The 10,209-nt window shown below is 36.6% G+C and overlaps 1 long non-coding RNA gene across 1 annotated transcript; it reads left to right on the top strand.

The window, feature by feature from the left end:
• The first annotated feature begins 304 nt into the window (after nucleotides 1-304).
• LOC110598379 (uncharacterized) lies at nucleotides 305-7,991 on the top strand. The gene is made up of 4 exons (XR_002484214.3): nucleotides 305-1,682; nucleotides 4,239-4,373; nucleotides 4,820-4,915; nucleotides 7,179-7,991. It is a non-coding gene; the product is annotated as an uncharacterized LOC110598379 (long non-coding RNA).
• The last annotated feature ends 2,218 nt before the right edge of the window (nucleotides 7,992-10,209 follow it).

The following is a 10,209-nucleotide window of genomic DNA, read 5'->3' as shown; positions in this document are numbered from 1 at the left end:
TTGTTCTAGTGTTTGGAGCATGAATAAATGCTGTATTTTGTCAAATGTTTTTTATGCATCTCTTGACATAATCATAGGATTCTTGTTTTTAAGTCCATTGAAGTTATGAGTTACATTTATTGATTTCCATCTATGTTGAACCAAACTTGCATCCCTGGAGCAAACCCCACTTGATCATGGTGCACTATCTTTTTAATATATAAGACAGTTAGTTCAACATCTCTAGCTGCTAGAGAAGTGCAAATTGAAACTACACTGAGATTCTATTTTATTCCAGTTTGACTGGCAATTATCAAGAATACAAATAATAATGTTGGCAAGGATGAGGGAAAAAAGATACACTCATACATTGCTGGTGGGACTGCAAATTGGTGCAACCATTCTGGAAGACAGTATGGAGATTCCTCAGAAAACTTGGAATGAAAACAGAGTTTTACCCAGTTATCCAACTCCTTGGTCTAGACCTAAAGCACTAAAAATCAGGGTACTACATCAAAGTTTACAGCAGCTCAATTCACAATAACTAAGCTATGGAACCAACCTAGATGCCCTTCAACAGATGAATGGATAAAGAAAATGTGGTACACAAAGGAATAGTCTTCGGCCATAAAGAGAAATAAAATTATGGCATTTGCTGGTAAATGCATGGAGCTGGAGAATATCATGAAAAGTGAAATAAGCCAATCCCAAAGAACTACAGGTCAAATGTTTTTTTCTGATACACAGATGCTAAGTCACAGTTTTGGGTAGGGTAGGGAAGACTAGAATTACTTTTGATTAAACAAAAGAAAATGAAGGGAAGGGACCAAGAATGGGAATAGGAAAGTTAATAGAATGAATCAGACATTAATTTCCTACATGCATATAGAAATACAAAACCAATGTAATGTACCACCAGAAGAATGGAAAATTATACTCCTTGGATATATAATATGTCAAAATGCGTTCTACTGTCATGTATAACTAATAAGAACAAATTTTTAAAAAAGGATTGGGATGCAGATTAATGTTAGAACACCCATGAGTTCAATCCCCAGCACCACACAAAAAGTAAAAACATGTTTAACTTTATATATACTTCATATCACCATATACCATATTCATAATCTCCATATTTGAACAAATTTTTTAAAAGCCTTTTCATTAGTATAAAACACTATATAGCAATTACAGAAAATTTATGAGACAGGTTAGCAAAACCAAAATTAACTTTTTGGTATCTATCTGAATTTCTTAGACAGCCTTGGGGTAGCAATGAGGTCACACTAGAGGTAGGTGTGGTGGCGAGTGCCTATAGTCCCAGTGACTCTGGAAACTGAGTCAGGAGAATTGCCTGAGCCCAGGAATGCAGGGCCAGCCTAGGCAACATAGTAAGACCTGTCTCTTTAAAAAACAAAAAAAAAGAAAGAAATGAGGTCACAGTAATATCAATTCGCAAATCTCACTGGCTGTGGGCCTCCAGCCTTCTGTTCAGCTCTCTCCTATTCTTGCCCTCTCCAGCTATTTATGGACGTTCCCCACATTGGAATAGTAATTGTTTTCACTGTGGCCACCCACTCACCTCTTGGTAGCAGCTGTCTGGAGCATTGTCTTGAAATGAGACTACCTGACAGGCCGTGTCCCTCGTCATCCTGGAGCACCCAGAACCACTTCCGTCCTCCCAACTGGGAGGCACAAGCCAGGTAGTTTACCAAGCTCCTTCTGACCATAGAGTGCATTGAACAACCCCCCTGTTCCTTCCTGAAACCCAAACTTTGCCTTCTCATCCCTCCACCTCTCAGAGTTTAAGTTTTATTGTATTGTGCAGCATCTCGTCGCAGACATTCACCTTCCCAGGAGGTGGGCACCTTGGGTGCCTCAGCTCTGTTGTCATAAGTTGTCAGAAGGGAGTTGACATGGGTGGCATCCACACCACACACACACACACACACACACACACACACACATTTATACTCATGGGCTCATTTTGTGCCATTTGTTTTTCTGGATGATTTTATTATGAAATATTTCATGGATTTCTATATTTTATATGTAATGTGTATGTGCAGATGATGGGTTTTAAGATGTGCTCACAGATCCTTGGATACCCCTCCACTCCAGAGGTGATGCTTAATTATCCTCTCCCAGGTGGGCTGGGCTTAGTGATTTGGTTCTAAGGGTGAGATGTTGCTTCTAATGTTAGATCATAGAAGGTGCCATTTCCATCTAAGTGTTCTCTCTCCTCCCTCTGGGGAGATTGAGGCTGTGAATAGTCCTGTGGAGAGGCCCACATGGTGAAGAAATGAAGCCTTATGCAATCCTCCTGAGCTTGGAAAAGGATCCTTCGACTTCACTCATTTCTCCAGAGACTGCATCCCTGGCCACCGGCTTGAATGGAAGTTCTTAAGAGACTGTGAACCAGAAACAGCTCAAAAGACTAATCCCAGATCCCCGCCTGACTCAAAGGAAGTGGGAGAGAAAAAATATTTGTCATTTGGAGCTGTTAATTCTGTTGCAAATTGTGATATAGTAATAGGTAACCAATACAGGATAGATAGATAATAGATATGTAAGATCGAAACATGGAATAAATTTCAAACCTGTGGCCCACCACTCAACATTATTTCAAGTGACATGCTTTGCCTCTCAGTATATCATGAATGCTACATTTAATTATATAATATCCCGTGTCATCACTCAAACCTGATTACTAGTAGTTTGTGAAATTCAGTGGACCCCAATATCATCCTTTGAATACTTAAATCAATTTTTAATTATTCTTCATAATGTATAATCCTGTGATAAACATCAATAACTTCACTGTCAAGATTCTTGGTTACAAGTCACGGAACTTTTTCTTATTTAAACAAGAAAGAGATTTGTTGAAAGGATACGAGGTTTAACACTATCTCAAAAAAGTTTATAAATCCTGAAAAAAATAAAACAAAGATACCGAGCCAGAGGCTGTGGTGCACACATGTAATCCCAGCAGCCCAGGAGGCTGAGGCAGGAGGATCATGAGTTCAAAGCCAGCTACAGCAATTTATTGAGGCCCTAAGAAACCCAGTGAGACTGTCTTAAATAAAATACAAAATGGGGCTGGGGATGTGACTCAGTGGTTATGTGCACCTGGGTTCAGTTCCTAGTACAAAAAAAATAGATTTTGAGAAATGGAAAAGTGATATACTGCAGAGCACTGTCAAATTTCAACAACTGTGGCACTATCAGAATGGTGCCATAGAATCTGTCTGATCAGGCAAATGAACCCACTTTGAATTCTTAAACATGGATCCCACACCACCATCCCTCAGTGGTTTAGCTGACAGTTTGCCATAATTATCCCAGAACCCTTCTTGCTTCAGCCCCTGTGATAGAGTTAGTCTCTGTTTCTTACATTGTCTCCTAAATCTGAGATTGGTGAGTATTTCTGGTAGAGTCTTTGTCACAGGTCCATGCCTTCCAAGGGGGAAGAAAAAAAACAGAATTTGACAGCTTCCATTTATTTATTAGGTTATAGATCATCTCTCACTGAGAGTGAAAAAGAGTGCTAAATGCTTAGTGACCTCCACATGACACAGGCTACATACAGTAACTCCAACCCTGGCCGAAGCTGAATGCAACGAACCCACGTGTATCCAGTAGGCCTTCACCTCCTCTCTGGAAAGGAGCAAGCAACACAAAGTCTCATTCATCACTGCATCCTAATAACCCTGTTTTTCTTCTGGTTCATTTACAATGCATTTTGATCCTTCCTGTGGGCCAAACTGAAGAGTTAGTTGCTCGGCAGCCACGTGCCCTATACCTGTCTGTAGGAGAAAAGGGTAAGGAGAAGTGAAATAAGATATAGACACAGAAAAGGATAGAAAACATTGGTTTTGTCCTCTTTTCTGTAACTGGTTATGAGGCTGAAGTGGGTAAGTGTATGGCTTTTCTCTTTCACACATTCCATTTATCTTTATTTTAATTTAGCCACCATTTCATCTGTTTAAGGTGATTTACTTGATGGAGTGGCCCAATGCTCCTTTCCTGAGGAATCTGAGCCTGTGGCTGACTTTTCTACATCAGTGGTGGAGTCTCTCAATTAATTTTATCAATGAATAAGTCAGTACCAGGAAACACCCCAGGACATTCTTTGAGTTCCATCAATACTTTTTTTTATAATGTTCCTAATTGTTTAGCTGTAATTATAATTCCTTTTGACAATCAGAATCAATCTGAAAAATTAACGTCATAATTCCTTTTATCCCTTGTTTTCTTAGTGATGTGAAGAGACTGAATTGGCCACATGTCATTATCAGCTTACCAATTAATGGTTCCATTGTTGTATCTCCATTTTACCATTCCTGTTCTGGACAACCAAAACACATGGTTTCATGGTTGGAAGGCTAAATTTTGTGAGTACCTTTGTTTTGCAAAAGAATTTCTGAAATCCTAGATTTCTACCTCCCCCTTTGTCCTTTGATCATCAAGCAGCTTATTCAATGGGACTCCAGGCATGAATAGAGGAAGGGATAGTGATGTGCAATGTCTTCGGAACCCAATCACATCTAGTTCTGTACGTCCATCTCCACTTGATAATGGAGCACTTTGGGGGTACATCTGACTTCACAGGCAGGTGGATTAATATATCAAATGTAGGATATAAAGTTTTCTTGGTTACATTTTTAGCTATAAACAGGTATCAGGGACAAGCCAAGATCTGTTCATTTAAAATGAGCATGAACATTCAGAAAATAGTAATAGCTTTGTTCACAAATAGTAAGGGTTTGTGCCATGATTCTCTTGCTGGAGCTGACTGCTAACTTAGTTATAGGAATATGGTTGGATTTGTGTGTTTCAGGACTAAGCAATGGAGCTGCTTCCCACATGGTGTGGTCACCTCAAGAGCCTTTTCCTCTGAGCCATTACTTGACACTGACATCCTTCAGTAGATCCAGTAAGTACTCACACAGATCCTCAAAAGTGGTTATATTCAATAGCATGAAGAGAGAGCCTACAGAATGGGAGAAAATATTTACTACACACACATGTCGGATAGAGCATTAATCTCCAGGATATAAACAGAACTCAAAAAAAAAAAAACAACAAAAAACAACTTAACACCAAAAAGAAAAAACAACAACAAATAACACAGTCAATAAATGGGCTAAAGAACTAAACAGACATTTCACAGAATAAATGTAATCAATCAACAAATATATGAAAAATGTTCAACATCTCTAGTAATTAGAGAAATGTATATCAAAACTACACTGAGATTCCATCTTATTCCAGTCAGAATGGCAATTATCAAGAATACAAGCAATAATAAACGTTGGTTAGGATGTAGGGGAAAAGGTAAACTAATACATTGCTGGTAGGACTGCAAATTGGTGCAACCATTCTGGAAAGCAGTATGGAGGTTCCTCAGAAAACTTGCAATGGAACCACCATTTGACCCAGTTATCCCACTCCTTAGCTTATACACAAAGGACTTAAGATCAGCCTACTACCGTGATGCAGCCACATTAATGTTTATAGCAGCTGAATTTACAATAGCCAAACTATGGAACCAATCTAGGTGCCCTTCAAAAGATGAATGGATAAAGAAATTATGGTATATATACACAACAGAATATTACTCAACCTTAAAGAAGAATTAAATTATGGCATTTGCCAGTAAAACGGTGGAACCAAAGGCTAGGCTATCATGCTAGGCATAATAAGCCAATCCCAAAGAACCAAAGGCCGCATGTTTTCTCTGATATGTGGATGCTAATTCACAATAGAGGGAGGGGATAGAAGTACTTTGCAATAAACAAAGGGGAGTGAACGAAGGTGAGGGGGTATGGGGGTAGGAATGATAGTAGAACAAATTGAATACTATTAACCTATGTGCATGGATGATTACATTATCAATGTAACTTTACAACATGTACAACCAGAAGAATGAGAAGTTTTACTCAATTTATGTATAATGTGTCAAAATGCATTCTACTATCATCATAACTAATTAGAACAACAAAAGGCCCAAGGGTTGTGCCCTTTTACCGTGGATACAAATTATTGAACCTTATCATTCACTTTGTGTGGAAGGACCAAGTCCCCCTAGAAATATCTTTCACAGAATTTAGTGAAACCATACTTTTGTGGTTTTATCTCTGATCTTCTGGTACAAGTAAATTTTAATCAGGTACATTTTGCCCAGAGTGCTTACTATTTCCTCTTCTTCACAGCCTATATCTATAGAATGAACCAGAATAATGTCTGTAGGATGGGAAGACAGTTCATTTGTCTAAAAGAAACCCAGCCTGTCTCTTATCAAGTCTTATGAGATGTGGAATTTCCCCAATACAGGAATCCTCAGGAAAGTGACATATCCACTACAATTATGAATGACTCCTGTGAGTTCTGAACCTAGGATAGGGAGAATCAAAGCACTTACAGTCAAAGCACTTACTGATTTGAATGAAGTTGAGCAATACAAGTGTACTTGACTCCCAGGCTCTTAAAATGGAGGGCACTCATTAAATACATCATTCAAATACAAACCCTCCTGCTCCTCCTTGTCACTGTGGCCATATCTTGACCTTTGTGAGACTGGAGCAAACTTGTTCTCAAGAAAAGACCTTGACCTTGCAGAGAAAGCATGCTTCAAAGCTGACAGTCTGTGTTGTTCAGATGTGGAAGAATATGAATGTTCTCTTCACAGAATCTTCAAACTTTCTGCAAAACACGGAACTCCCACAGTCGCTTGTCTTGGGGAATATTTGGATAAATAGTTTAACCCAAGGTGGGCGATAGATACCCCCTACACCAAAACAATCATGCTCTTGATTCTTCATTAAGGACAGAAAGGGAAGCAGTTCCACATAGTTAATTTCTTGCTTGTGCAAATGTGAGGAGATGGTACCAGATTTGTCAGACTGTTCATCCTTCATTCACCACCCCCTACTATATTTTCCTGTTTAGTCAACAAATCCTCTACCCTCTTTCTTGTTTACCTAGCATAGTCATTTGGAACTTTCGTGTCTATTGTCCTTCATATACATTTTCCCTGGCTGAAGATGTTCCAAGGGTAATTATGCAAGCAGAGTTTTGAATGGTTAATAGATAACATTCAGGGTATAAAACATTTTAAATTCCAATTGTCTTAGTTTGGGATATAACAGAATGTCAAAGACTGAGTGGATTAAGTAACAAATATTTACTTCTCTCAGTTCTAGAAGCTGTAGTGTCCAAGAGAAAGAGCCCAACGATCCAGTATGTGGCAGGAATTTTACCCATACTTTCTGGTTTGTAGACAGCCATTTTCTCATGTATCCTTATATGGGGGCAATGGAGAGACAGACAGAGAGAGAGAGAGAGAGAGAGAGAGAGAGAGAGAGAGAGAGAGAGAGAGAGAGAGAGAGAGAGAGAGATCATGTATCTTCTTATAAGGGCATTAATTCCATTTATTAGAGTTCCTCTCATGAACTAATCACCTTCGAAAAGCCAGCCTCCAAATATCCTCACATTGATGATTAAGCGTCAACTTAGTGAATTTTTGGATGTACACAAATATTCTGTCATAGCACCAATTAACAGAATGTATCACTGCAGGGCACAGGTATTTCAAGTCTGAGGAACATCTTTGGGCCACTGCTGGATCACTTTGTGCTATACTTATAGATACATACCTGTACATGTCCAGGATTACTTCATGATAACTTCTACTGAGTAAAGTTTCTGGGTCTAAATGGGTAAATATTTGTGAGACTGGAGCAAATTTGTTCTCAAGAAAATATGAGTTAAAATATAACTCCACTAATTGTGTACAAAGAGCCTATATCTTTACACCTATACTAAACTTAGGTATGACAAATAAATGTAATCTTTGCCAATTTGTGAGATGAAATGTTGTTTTCTCTTTTTAAAAAATGTATACTTCGTTATTTAGTAGTGGAACTGCATATTTTTGTTTCTTATAATAATTTTTGTCATTTGAAAAGTTAAAGTTTTTGTGATTTTGCCTTCTTATTTATTTCTAAGAACTTTTTATATATTAAGAAAATAAAGCATTTACTTGTTGTTTATGTTTAGAATATTTTCATTCATTTTTAATGTGGTCATAGGAAAAATATTTTGAACATATGCACAATAAATATATCAATATTTTCCTTAATATCTTTTTGCCTGGATGAGTTGATGGCATGCCTACAAAGCTTATATTCTATGCTAAATCTGTGTAAATAATACCTTTTAATTTTTATAAACATTTTAATTTATTAGTTTCATGTAAATCATATCCTAATTTTTAATGTAGTCTGGGGTATGGCTTGAGGATAGCAATTCAATTTCCCTCCCTCAGATATAAGTGGACTCTTATGATTCTATTTATGAGATAATTTGTTCTTTTCCCACTGATTTGAAGCACAATTACATCTCAGACTGAACTTTTATATATGCTGGTATTTGGCCTGTTGGTAGACGGGTTAATACTATGCCTCTATACTGTTTTGATTACTACAGATTTTTAAAACATTTAATATATTGTATTCGGTTTTTAATTTGGCTTTGATATTTGGTTAGAGAGAATATATTAATTTTTAATAATATTATTTTCTAAAATGTCTCAATTTGTCAAAACTATTTAATCTAGAGTTTTATTCCTATGATATCACTATAAAGTTGTTTTAAATTAGCACTGAATTCCTATTTTAAATAATTAATTATGACAATGATATTCATATTCATATTAGCAATAGTTATCTAGTTATAACTCTGTTTAACTGATTTCAGGGCATTATCTTGGTCCAACAGATATAATAATGTATATTCTAGAGGTCTTACATTCCTTTCTTCATGAACTCAAATAAGACTTGGAAAAATATTTTATTCTATTTTTTTAATCCATCAGTAATGTCCTTTACTAGCTCCTACACAGATATGAGTGAGCATAAACACACACACATACACACACACACACACACACACACATATATATATATATATATATATATACATATAATTCTTTTGCTAGTATATAAGTTCATATCTTAGCTGGGTATAGGCTTTGGGAAGATACAAATTTGTTTTTCTTAAAAAATTATCTGTACTTGTCATTTTTCATATAATTCTTAATCTTGGCCCATTATTCCAATGGCTGTAATGTATCATTTATTTTCCTGAAGGAGTGTGTTTCAGTATATCTTATTGACCTATTGTATATCTTAGATTATCATCTTTTAAAAAATTTTTTATTTGTTTTAATTAGCTATATATGACAGTAGAATGCCTTTATATACTTTGATATATCATACATAGATGGGATATAATTTCTATTTTTCTGAGTATACATATTGTAGAATCACATTGGTCATACAGCCACATACATACATAGAGTAATAATGTCTGTTTCATTCTACTATCTTTCTTATCCCCACATCCCCGGTCTTCACCTCCTTTCACTTCCTTCTACCTAATCTAAGGTAATGAACACTATTATTTTTGCATTATAATTCTTATTACACATATACACCACAATTTTTGTATCTCTGTTTGTATATAAAGTATGTTGACACCCGATTCAAGTCTTCATACATGTACTTTGTATAGTGATGTCCATCACATTCCACCATCCTTGCTAATCCCCTGTCCTCTCCCTTTCCCTCCCACCCCTCTGCCCTATCTAGAGTTCATCTAATCCTCCCATGCTCTCCCTCCCAGTCCCACTATGAGTCAACCTCCTTATATCAGAGAAAACATTCAGTATTTGTTTTTTTAGGATTGGCTAACTTCACTTAGCATTATGTTCTCCAATTGCCATCCATTTACCTGTAAATGCCATGGTTTTGTTCTTTTTTAATGCTGAGTAAAATTCCATTGTGTATATGTGCCACATTTTTTTAATCCATTGAAGGGCATCTAGGTTGGCTCCACAGTTTAGCTATTGTGAATTGTGCTACTATAAACATTGATGTGGCTGTGTCCCTGTAGTATGCTGTTTTTATGTCCTTTGGGTATAGTCCAAGGAGAGGAATGTTATATACATTCCAAATGTCTGTTTTAGTACATATACAATTATTAATTTCTCCATTAGTTTTGACATTTTGTGTTCTTGAGCATACATCTGAGACTTTTGAATTTTTGAACATATTTTTTATGCCTATATACCTGTTCTTCATCTTTGTCATTTAAAAACAAGAGATAATTGGCATCTTTTCACTAAAATTTCCTGCAGCATGGAGAGCGACAGCAGTGCCAAATACT

The sequence above is a fragment of the Ictidomys tridecemlineatus genome, chromosome 9 (assembly GCF_052094955.1).
Source record: "Ictidomys tridecemlineatus isolate mIctTri1 chromosome 9, mIctTri1.hap1, whole genome shotgun sequence".
Taxonomy (NCBI): Eukaryota; Metazoa; Chordata; class Mammalia; order Rodentia; family Sciuridae; genus Ictidomys; species Ictidomys tridecemlineatus.
The sequence above is the reverse complement of the archived record's forward strand: the minus strand, read 5'-3'. Positions and strand labels throughout refer to the sequence as shown.